Source organism: Oryx dammah, unplaced genomic scaffold, assembly GCF_014754425.2.
Source record: "Oryx dammah isolate SB20612 unplaced genomic scaffold, SCBI_Odam_1.1 HiC_scaffold_8, whole genome shotgun sequence".
Taxonomy (NCBI): Eukaryota; Metazoa; Chordata; class Mammalia; order Artiodactyla; family Bovidae; genus Oryx; species Oryx dammah.
Window position 1 is genome coordinate 4,067,075 of NW_024070192.1, and position 12,682 is coordinate 4,079,756.

Consider the following 12,682-nt stretch of genomic DNA (forward strand, 5'->3'; position numbering starts at 1 on the left):
CCCACCCCATTTACGATTATTTTCGGTTAATTCTTGGTATGCTAGAAATACTGATTTCCAAAAATATCCAACTGGACATAGAAGGGAAATACAGAGTTTGGGAGATGCTTGTTTCAAAGCAAATTTTCAGTCGACGTGCTATTAAAAATGAGCTCAGTCAGGCAAGAATACTGGAGTGGGTAGCCATTTCCTTTTCTAGGGATTCTTCTTGACCCAGGGATTGAACCCGCGTCTCCTGCATTGGCAGGCAGATTTTTCACCATCTGAGCCACCAGGGAAGCCCATTAAAAATAACACTCACCGTCCATTTAGAGGCATCCCTGCCTGACAAAGATGAGCAGGTCACATTTCAGCGCTAGGATCTAAGTCTGCAAGCAACTTCCCTCATAAACGGTCACTGAGAGGCATTTCTTACCACGTCATACGTCAAAGCACTCTTAAAAGAACGGCTCCAAGCGAGAACAGTGAGAAATGCACACGCCGTGTCACAGCGAAGCCATCAACACTCTCGCAGAGCCATTCACTGCCCCCCAGGGACCCAGAACTATGCCATTAGACCAGAGAGTCTGTGGAATGTAGATCCAGGGGCCTGAGATGCTGTCTGTTTTTCAAGGAGTACAAAGTGGAAGCCATTGATTCCATGGATTCACCAAATGAATGGATTGTTTCATCTGCACAAATGAACTGTCAGAAACAATGGCCATATAACACGTTTGCTCCTGTTCCCCAAAGAGGAAAATCCCACCTCCCAAACAAAGCTATGTCTTTTTTTCATTAAACTTGAGCACAGAAACATGAAGAAAAGAAAGCTTGATTTATACTCTAAAATCTAGATGCCTGAATTCAGACAACATGGGCCAGAAATATGCAGCTCAATTCTCTCTGAATACTCAGAAAAGGTATGAGATAAGCCCACAGCCTTCAAAATACAAACAGGTGACCCTCAAGTGTAGGTTCCAGGTTATTTGACCAAACCTGCAGAAGCGCTTCTTGTATTATGCCTAGCTTCATTTTCTTGTCACTGTTTCTTAAGGACCTTTCTCCAAAGTTTTTATTCTGAACATGTTAAGACAACTTCATCCTTCACTTTTACACACTTTCTTGTTTGGGGATGTCGTCTTTCAGTATAAAATATTCAGAACACTCAGAAAGCTATAATGAACATAAGAAACACCATTTTGTCTTTTTCTACCATTATCATAAAATCTTACCATTTTGATAAATTGGGTTAAATTTAAGAAATTATTCTAAAGCTGTTGCTTCTTGTCTATTGGTCTCCAAAATTATTACACTTGTCCCTTTTATATGACCTCTTCTTCCTGAGATCACTACTGTCTAAAATTCGGTATTCACTATTATCCTCCTTCCTGTATGTTATACTCTTAGATAGGACTTTAAAATGGTATGACGCATGTGTGTGTGTGTGTTGGTCACTTAGGCACGTCCAGTGAGCCATATCCTTATGGAACTTGTTGCATTGTCTCAGCATTTGCCTCATTAATATCTGTGCAGCCTGAAGTTGCTCACTGTAATGACTGGATTTTGTCATTCAGTCACTCAGTCGCATCCAACTCTTTGCAGTTGTCTTTGGACTGCAGCACACCAGGCCTCCCTGTCCTTCACCGTCTCCTGGAGTTTGCTCAAATTCATGTCCATTGAGTTCTCATCCTCTGCCATCCCCTTCTCCTCCTGCTTTCGGTCTTTCCCAGCATCAGGGTCATTTCCAGTGAGTTGGCTCTTAGCATCAGGTGGCCAAAGTACTGGGGCTTCAGCTTCCACATGAATCCTTGTGGTGAATTTTCAGGATGGACATGGGTGTATGTATGTCTGCATGGCTGTATCTGTAACAGTTGGCCGAATTTATTTCTGAGGAGCATGTGCACTCCTGAACCCATCATTGTTGTTCTTTCCTGTCATCTATGACCACTTAAGACTTTTCTGGGCCAGTTCCAGTTCTTTCTGTGTGAAGAGATGTACCTTTCAGCTTAGGCGGCAACAGAATGCCATCTGCCCTGTCTGCTTTGGCTAATAACTCATGCTTTTATTTCCTTCTGGTTTATTTGCATACCATGTTATGAATGAGTGTTCTGCTATTATCTCTCTGCATCACATGTTTAAAAAGAGAGCTTTAGGACTAGCAGAATCTTGGGAGTCACATTCTCCGACCTTTCCATAAACTATGACACTGCCGAGAGGAGGTGAATGGCTCCGATTGCTTAGTGAGGAGCACAGCTGAGGACCTGGGTCCCCTGGCTCCTGTCCCTGGTTTTTCCCACTGCAGACTGCTGCTCACCCATTCAACTGAACAGCAGGTCTTGGTATTAGTGGCTTCTCGGCGGGCCTCGGACATCCACACCAGAGCGAGTCAGTCAATGTGGAAACATCCAAGAAAGGGTGCACATCCTCAGGGACATTAAACTAAAGACAAATGATAATATTACAGGCAACGATGTCAACCCAGATATGATGAAAGTCCAGTAGGAAAAGAAGTGATTTCTCCATTCATGCATGTATATAATTTCATGCACCTTTGAGAGTAGGTTACAAAGTGTCACTTTATTACACATGTGCTTTTCTTGGAAAAAAGGGTATTCTCTTACATAGCTACAAAACTACCAAAATCCCTTTTAGCACTGATACAATACTAACTGTTTCCCTGGTGGCTCAGTGGTAAAGAACCCGCCTGCAGTGTGTGAGAGGCAGAAGGTATGGGCTCGATCCATGAGTCAGGAAGCTCCCCTGGAGGAGGAGACGGCACCTCACTCCAGTATTCCTACCTGGGCATCTCACAGACAGAGGAGCCTGGTGGGCTACAGTCCCTGGGGCCACAAGGACACGGCCGAGTGCTAAACGACAAAAACAAAGCAGCAGTACGGGTGATAAATAATAAAAGCTTGAACAAGACCAGTGACACTGCTGAGGCAACGTGAGAGATTTTAATGAAGGAAAGCGGGCAGGACTCACAAACTGCTGGACGGAGGATGACTGTTAGTGTTAAGTAAGAGGGATGAAACCATCTAGAAAAATTCCCTGGATCCAGGACGGGCCTGGATCCATCCTACACAGGAAAACATGAACAAGTCTGTGATTCCAAGCCATCGAAATCTTCTAGCTTATTCTCCTAGGAGTCTTGCTATACTCTTTGGAAACACGGAAAAAGCACATATTCCTGAGTCCTGCCCACACATTTCCCTGACTTGCACACAAGCGTCCTTGTCTTCTGGAGGAGACTTGGGCTGGTCGTGGTCCCTGCTCCCTGGGTGACCTGGCCATCCTCCTCTTGCAGTATTTCATCATTTCTCTCAGAGTAAGTCAGCTGCACACCCTCTCCCTTTCAGTTCTGCTTGGGTCTCATGCATCATTCTGCCACCTACTGCTGCTACACTTTATAATAGTATTCCTATAAATATTTCACAGTTGGTGCTCAGTATGGTTTAGGGTGTTTATTCCTCCCCCTTCCTCAAACCAGTAGGCCCTTTTTTACAAGCTTGAATGTATTTCTCAGCCTACAGCTTCTTTAAAAATCTGCAAGTTCCCTATCAAGTTCCGCGGGACGCTCATCTGCTCAAGAACACCACTCTTCCTCAAGGCTTTAAAGATGCATCTTCAGCTGGTTTTGGTTTTAAATCTTCTAACCTTCCCTCCATTTGGGTAAATGTATCTCATTCTCTCCTCTTTGTTATCATCTGTCTATAATTTCAAAACACACCTGTGTTAACATTGTTATGGGGTGAGAAGGGAAAGGCCCAGGTGTTCTAAGGAAATGAAGTGAAATGAAAGCGGGCAAGGGGAGGGATGAGAAGGCGACCTTCTCTGACGTCATTCTTCGAGGAGCGAGTCCAACGGTCTAACCGTAGTCTCCTCTCCTAACACCCACGCGTGTCTCTTCTTCAACGTTCAGTAGACTTTCTGCTGCTTCTTCATTTTCACTTTCGCATGGGCTATGTCCCCAGATTTCTTGCTTGTTCTTAATACCATTAACCTCTAGCATTTCTAACTTCTGACTGGGCTCTCAAAGCCATTTATCTTTGTTCTACCAAATGTCCAGTTTGCTGATGGTTTTAAATTATCTGCATTACTTTTCTTAAATTCCATGCACATCTTCCTGATATATTTGCTTCTGTTTATTTCTTCCCTTTTGATGTAGTTGAAATGGTAGAGATGCTTATCTGAAGGATCTTCTACAAAAAAAAAAAAAAAATGAAGGCAATACTTTCTCTTCACCTTCTGCATCACCTGGTATTCCTACAGGCTCTATTTCTACTGCACCGTCTCCAGAATGAGTCCAGGCTTAGCGTTTCTGACTTGCATTCAATGTGCTTCTTGTTTCCTTTGTAACCCACTGTGCCACTTTCAGCCAGACATGGGGCCTCTCTGGCCCCAGGATCATCCTCTTTAAACAGGAAGCTATAAAAGATGAGGGACTGGCATTCTTTTCATACTAAGCTATAAGATGCTGCAGGTGAAATTTAACCTTTCCTTTATCTTTTAGTATTTGTGTTCCAGCTATCGTAGCTCCTTTCGGTTTCCATGGCCCTTCCTATCTATTCCAAAATATTTTACTCACAGTATTCCTTGAGGGCAAAGCAAGAATTGTTTCAGGGGTTAAGCTTGCTACTTCTCTCTGCAGACCCTTTCCATGTCAGTATGACAACAGAGATAAGGATAAAGAGATCTCTAACACCAGACAGAACTGAGATACTTCTGGCCTCCTTGCAATGTCACCCACGGTGAGTGTTAACCATGTGCATCTTGGGAAGGAAACTGGCTGTGACTGTCACTCTGTTGGACCAGCCCTGGATCCTTAACCAAGCCAAGGAAATTTAAAGATGATGCAATCAGCAAAATGAAAAGTAGCCTCAATAATGAGCGTGATGTGCAGCCCTACAGTAAAAGTTTGGGATGGATGTAAAGCAATGCTCAAAGGCTTGACTATAATAGTAAAAATTTAGAATCAATGTCTAACATCAAGAGACCATGGACTTTGTTGAGAGGAATTTAGGGAGTCATTGAAATGTTTATGCAGGGAGTGCTCTGATGAGATTTCTGTTTTAGAAAGATTGGGTTTTGCTAATGAAGAGGCCACTGTGGAGAGGCACGTGCTTTAGAAAAGGAACACCAGTGGCCGGGCCCATGGTGCTGGGGTGAACACGAAGAGACATATCTGAGGGCTTCGTGGAGAAACAATCTCTAAGGAAGGACTTCCTGACTGATTGGAGATGGAAGTTGGGAGAGAGCTCCCGCTGGTCAGACATTAATCAGACCCCTCCAAGGTCTTTCAACAACTTTTTCTCCTCAAGGCCCTTTTCTGAGTGAACCTGCATCAGTCTCAGAACAGCCACAGGGAACAGAATCAAACACAAAAGCCTGTCTTCAGGGTCGCCAGTGTCTCCTCATGACGTCTCAGCCTCCCTCCGCCTGCAAGCTTCCTGCTTCCTTTACGCTTAGGCACCAGGGCTCTCGGGAGCTGGCTAAGTCTTACAAACCGTAACCGAGCTCCTGAACCTCACTGGGCCTGGTCTTACTTGTGTAAACTAGGAAAAGAGTGCATACTCCCTAGGGACACGGTCAGTCAGATCCAGATCTGTGGCCCCTAGCAGTGTGTCGGGTACGGAACCAGCGCTCAAAAAATAACTGTCATGAACGTGATCCCACCCAGCTAAACAGTATTTTATATTGTTTAAAGTCAGATTATTTCCTCTCCCAGAAATATTTTGTTTTCCACTCTTGCCTCTAATACTAACAATGAAATGACAGATTTTGCATCCATTAGAGAAATCTGTGGCCAAAAAAAAAAAAAAAAAAAAACACAAAAGCCTACAGTGGAAGGGGCATTCTTTTTGTGAACTAGGTTCTTTCAATACTTACAGCCATCCCCTCTCCAGTAACTGCCTCCTTCACCCTTATAGACATAATCCGTCAGCACAGCCCAAAGAACAAGAGAGATCCACCTCTGCTCTTTACACATTTAGTCTGTTCTGACCAAGCTTCTGAGATGCTGAAAAGCCTCAGTGTCTGCCTGGCTATGGAACCAGGGGAAGTCAACCAGAAATCTGGGAAGAGTGTCAACACAGAATGTAAAGCTTCGCTTTCTGGAATTCTCCCTTCCTACTTTCCAGGTACTGTGATCACCCAAGCCTCTCTCCTTTGATTTTTCAAGCTAATCCAGCTAATATGACTTAGGTTTTGTGTCTGATCTTCAGCCACTCCACGTAACACAGACTGACTGGGGCCTGTCCTCAGGCTAAAAGCTCTAAAAAACGGCAGACTCACCCAAAAAAAAGGCTGCCACCTTCTTTTTGACAGCAACTTCCTTTCACTTTCAAAGCCTGTCTTTGCTTACCCTCGGTGCCTTCATATACTTATCTGCATTTTGCGTTTTGCCCAGAATTCAGTGTTTTTACTTATTAGAGGACTGGTCTGGAAGGAGCTACTGAGCTTTGCTGGAAATAGAATCCCATAGTATTATTACGTCTTTCAAACAGAATAAAAATCTACAATGGAATTTTTTTTAAGTTATAAAAATTATCCAAATATCACCACTCTAAATATTCACATTTTTCCCACCTGTGGTTCTTTCCAATTTTTGTCCCTGAATATATTTTTAATTAATTCATAAGATACTTATACTATGGGAAAGATTGAGGGCAGGAGGAGAAGGGAGCGACAGAGGATGAGATGGTTGGATGGCACCACTGACTCAGTGAACATGAATTTGAGCAAACTCCAGGAGATGAAGGACAGGGAAGCCTGGCGTGCTGCAGCCCATGGGGTCACAGAGAGTCGGACGTGACTTAGCCCCTGAACAACAACAACGCTGGCCGAAGTCTGTCATTTTGACTTCCATGCTCCACTCTTTATAACAGAGATTATAATGAACACTTTTGCTCCTGTTCTACAAATAGAGAAATAGAGGTCTGCATAACATAAGTAACTTCTCCAATACTTCCCAGCCAATCAGGAGTTAGATTGCAAATATTCTGGTCTTACACTGGCTAGTCTAACAACAAATTTTAAACAGCCACCCCACCCCCCTTTTCTGACATTTACAGAGAAGGTTACAAATTTGTGTTTATTTCATTTCAAAATGTATGGGCATACTTATGAGTTTCTTGAGGCACGAAGGTAACAGAAATCAAACAGGACAAGCTTTACCCTAGTTCTAAGGACTTAAAAACTCAGTTTCAAAAAGAATTTTTTTGAAAAACCTTCACTTTGCCCCATCCACAGAGCCACTTCTTTATAAAGTTCACTTGACTGGTGTTTCCTTACCTGTCTATGTCTGGTATCAAATTTCCAAGAACTAATATACTTCACGCTTCCTACACACAAGCAAATTCCAGACGGAGTAGTCAGAACCCCCACTCAGGCGATGGATTCCCAGCAGGGTGGATGTGTCCTGGCGTTGCGCTTTTTCGTTTTTGTTTTTTTTTTTTAATGTGTGGGATTTGGAAAAAGAATGTTGAAAATTCCTTTTCCCCATAACAGTTTAGGATTCTAAGTCATGTAGAACTGAGACAGTTATTTGCCATGCAATATAAACACCAGTACCATAGCAGCCTGCACCCTTTGCCAATCTTAGCAGGCCTTGAAAAACTCATTGGTCTGGGGATGCTGTTTCAAGATTTTATTCTCCTCTGTGATATTTCTCATGGAGAAACACACCCTTGGCTTCCCTGTGGTAGGCCACCTGTGTTGGGGGAGTTAGGCTGTTAAACATTTAGCTACTAAGCAGAGAAGTCCTTTCCAGCCCTCTTGTTATATTTAACCTACTCTCATCTGATGTATCTTACAGGCTATATATATATATATAATATCACAGGCTACTAGACAGTAAGATTCTGAGACCAGTGACCAGAGATCCTATCTCATTCTAATATTCCTTGGACTTTCCACAATGTTCTGTACACAGCCGATAGTTTATAACTTCTTGGATTCAACTGAAATAAGCTATAGAAAATTTTTAATATACTCTAACATTTGTTGATGGTAAGACCATGAGAAGACCTCTATTTTCAAAATCTAAGTGACAGAAATGTGCTTATGAAACAGGAATATTTATTGGCTAAGAACTTACAGTGAACTTTATTTTTTGTAAAAATGCTTATCAATGCAACTTAGATATTTTTAAGCCAAACATATCTCCAAGAATACTGCCTTAAAAGGAATACTTTGTGGTTTGATACCTTACCAAGCTTCCAAAAGAGAAAGAGATACTTCAGCAAATAGATATTTATATGTTAAAAGCAAAGTGATTTGATAAATTACATGCCATAAACAGTTTTGAAAGAAAGGAGACCATAAAACCAGATACTAGTATAATTCCAAAGTAATATTGATGCCAAGATAGCATTTGTCAGTGTATTCCTAATAACAGGATTTCTAAAATATGCTCCTAGCGGGGAAAAAAGTACTAGCAGTCAAATATTTTCAGGAAGAAACGTTCACGATAACAGGCAGTTACAGATGTGCAGCACACACGATTGTCCCATGGGCTTTAAGAAGCTTCATTTATTTAATCCAGGATGCTGCTAAACGCTATTCTGGGAAGCAGGGTGAGGAAAGATGGAATCTGCACTCAGGCATCATAGCTTCTAGCCCTGGCTCAGTTAATTGCGTGTGTAAGCTTAAGCAACAGGTTTAATCTTAAGAATCCTACAGATTTCATCATCTGGAAAATGGGAAACAATCTTTACCTCACGAGATGCTCTTGTCTTTAAAGTCAGAATAAGATATTACCCTAAAAACCCCTCGTAAATCTTGACACACATTTGGCACTTGGTAGATGACAGCGTCTCCTGATCCTGCTGTTTTCCTTCTCCTCCCCCTGCCACCCTCGACTTCTTCCCTTTCTTCTCCTTCTTCACTGACTGTTACTATGTGTCTCAAATGAACAGACTGACTTTGGTTTAACAGATCATCAGTGATTGCATTAATCAACCTTTCAACTTTCGCTTGCCAAGAGACAACAGTGAATCCCAACTCTTACATCTACTTCCGTAAAGTCCAACAAGAGGCAAATTTAGAAGCCCATTCTCCGCCCCTCTTCCCCAACTGCCAGGCTACCCATGGGCAAGAACTAATGTGAAAGGCGCATCCAACTCTTTTTCAGTTCTCTGGCACACCAGCACACAACCTCACTTGATTAAATGCCTTCCTTTCGTAGAGCTCTTTGGGGATTAATGCTTGAAAATATTATTACCTTCAGAATGAAAAATGAGAGTGAAAGTTGCTCAGTCATGTCCGACTCTTCGTGACCCCATGGACTATACAGTCCATAGAATTCTCCAGGCCAGAATACTGGAGTGGGCAGCCTTTCCCTTCTCCAGGGGGGTCTTCCCAAACCAAGAATCGAACCGGGGTCTCCTGCATTGCAGGCGGATTCTTTACCAACTGAGCTCTGAGAGAATGGTAAATGCCTCTCGGCAGGGACCTTCGTTCACTGTACTAACGCACGATGGTTGTCTGCTGGACGCAAAGCAGCATGGGCGCACTCGTGTGCACCAGTGAAGAGGACAGCAGTGTTTGTAGCCGGATGAACGCTCCTAGTTTATGGCGCTCTTTACTGAGCCCCTGCCATTTCCTAAGTCATGCGCTCAGGCTTTCATTGGCATGCTCACATTCTCATCTACTCCTGAAGGTGGGGTAAAAGAAGCCAGACTGGTCAAACAACTGGAACACCAGAAAACCCACAGTGAAGCCGTCCAGACACATCATTTTGTTGGGGGTGGGAAGGGGGACTCCACAAAATAACTGGATTTGATGGGTTTTCAAATCTCTCTATTCCCTGAGGTGAAAATCAGCAAGTTTAGTCCAGCCTTGAAATGCCCTGATCAATTCATTTCTTTTCTAGTCATGCTTTAAGCACCTACTATGTGCAGGTACTATAGTCTTTCCCAGGCCTAGAAATGAAATTGAAAGAATCTGGCTTTCCATCCTTGAGAAGCCTGACTTTGAAAAGCAGAGAGACACACAAGAACTATAGCGGAGACGGGATCAGGGATCCTGGGGCCAGAGAGCTTCTGTTGGCCTTTGGCTTCTTATACTACTGAATAGGGTTTCAATCTCTCATATCAGTTCTATAAAATCAAAGCAAAACAAACAAAACCCACAAGAACCAGAATATTGTCTACAAGATACACATCTATGTTTAACTATATCACAAAAGTAGATATAAGATCGTGTGCTTAAATTTATTTAAGATGAATGTTGAATGGAAGGTGTGGGTAGTCATTATTGATTCAGGGTTCTATTAAGTGTCTTCTATTGTGCTATTATGGTCCTGGACTTGGGCCTGTTCAGGACTTCAACAGAGCTGATAAGATACGGACTTGACCTTGCAAAGTCCTGCCCATGTTCGCAGAAAAAGAAGTTGCACAGAGGACACCAGTGACGTGGCAGAATAGGAGTCTTCCATTGTCAACCTCTGAGAAAATGCTGATTTTTGACAACCACTCATGGATGAGACTGTCTTTGTGAGAAGCTAGAAGTCCAGTGAAAGAGTTCCAGTACATCTTTAGCACAGTTTCTGAGAACAGACTCACCAAAGAAAGTAAGAACAGTTTTGCTTCCCCAGTGCCTCCTTTCATACAGCGTGACACAGCTCACCGTCAGGAGAGACCCCTTCGGCCTGCAGTCTCCCCCACAGGAGACACTTGGCGCACAGCAAATCTGCACTGGGCTTCTTCAGCTGTACAGGATGCCGACAAGAAGACCGCTTCTTCCCTGCCCCAGAGAGGACACTAAGGGGCCTGAACAGGTGAGGTGTGGGAAGAGCTGGGGCCATGGCAGCCAGGGCCTGGAACTCAGGGAGGTTCTGAGCATCCTTCTGACCTCCGTGTGGACTCCATCAGGAAGCACGTCTGTGCAGGGGCCTTGGGAACACAACTCCGTGATCAGACCTAAGACTTAAGTAATTAATCTACCAGCAGAGCAGAAGAGGGTCTGCAATGGGCTGGAGAAGAGGAGGTGGGGAAGCTAGTTAGAAAGCTACAGTAAAAAAATAATACAGAAAAGAGGTCAAGAGACTCTAAGTGACAACAAGAATTAACATGAGGAGTCAGAGACAAAGAGATTCTATGGAAATGGCAGTAATAGGACTTGACGTGAAAAAAAAAAAAAATCCTGAAACTATCCAATTGGCTGAGTTTAACTTTCAATTATATATAAATTTTTTCTTTTAAAATTACACAAATCCTTAAAACACAGGATTGGTTTCAACCTGTTGCAGTTAAGTCCTCTTGTAGGGTCGTTACTTGGGTGCAATTTTCCCTCCCTGATTTGTTTCTGGGGAAGAACAAAAGGGGAAGGGCGTCTGAGTCGTGGGTTCTGTGTTTCTGAGTGTGCTCTCCCCGCTCAGCAAACATCTGGTTCCCATCAGCCCGCGCGGAGGCGGGATGCGCAGCAGGGCCCGGGATGAAACGCAGCTGATGGAGTCTAGCATCTCATTCATCAGGAGCTTCCAGACAGTCTTCCCGCCCTGGGCCGGGGACCTCAGATGACACTCCCCACGCTCCCACCCCTCGGTGTGGGCCTGACAGGGACAGGGTGCTCAGACTGGGACTGTTATTCTTGTCCACCTTCCAAGTGGTTCCTTGGAGACCTCATCAGCTTCCAGGCCCTCTCCTCAAAAATTGAGGGGGTAACCCTTGAGGACTGAGAAAGGAGAAGAATTCCATTTGCAATGCGATCTAAGAGCCTCTCTAGTCAGCCGCTTTCACTGCGTGAGCGGTTACTATAAATTTGCTGCGCCAAATAGAGGGAGGATAACATAAGAAAGAAAAATGGAACTTTAATGAGAAATGTGGTATCGTAAAGGGCTTCCCTGGTGGCTCAGACAGTAAAGAATCTGCCTGTAATGCAGGAGACTCGGGTTCAATCCCTGGGTCGGGAAGGTCCCCTGGAGAAGGGAATGACAACCTAGTCCAGTATCCTTGTGTAGAGAATCCCACGGACAGAGGAGCCTGGTGGGCTGCAGTCCGTGTAGTACCACGAAGTGAATTTTGTCCATTTTCTCAGCAGCAGTGAGCAGTCACACAGTTGAAAGGTCACTTAAGCCCTGTCATTCTCCTCAAAGTATTTCAGATTCAAGGGTAATATTGACCCTTCACCACTCAAGCACTGAGGATAGTCAGCTACTTACATCCATCGCAGACCTAAAGGATCATTCCCAGCATCCACTCTCTGTTCAACAGCTAATTTGGGAGAACACCACTTTTCCCTGAAACCTTTTGGCTGAATCAGTGATTACTTAACCAATTAAATCTGCAAATATTTATTGAGCATGTACCATGAACTATCCTACTTAGTAAAGATACATGGGGGGAAACATATAAAAACCCTAGCCATCTTGGCACTTACATTTCAGAGGGTGATACCAACAGAAAGGAAATGTGAAACAAATGTAAAACTTGAAAAGACAAAAACACAGTGTAGATTTAAGAGTTGAAAGAAGTTGCATTTTTGCATGGGGCATTCGGAGCAGTCCTCAATGAGAAGATAAAGGGTGAATGGCTGAGCAAGGCAAGTGTCTCACAGAAGAGGATTCCACAGCGCCGCCAGCGCAGCAGAGATGAACAGCCAGGTGCGCGCCTGGCTCGCTAGGAGCAGCGAAGGCCGTCAGCGCAGCTGTAGCCTGGGAGAGGGAGGCTGGAGAGCGGGCGTGGCGGGGCTGACAGGCGGG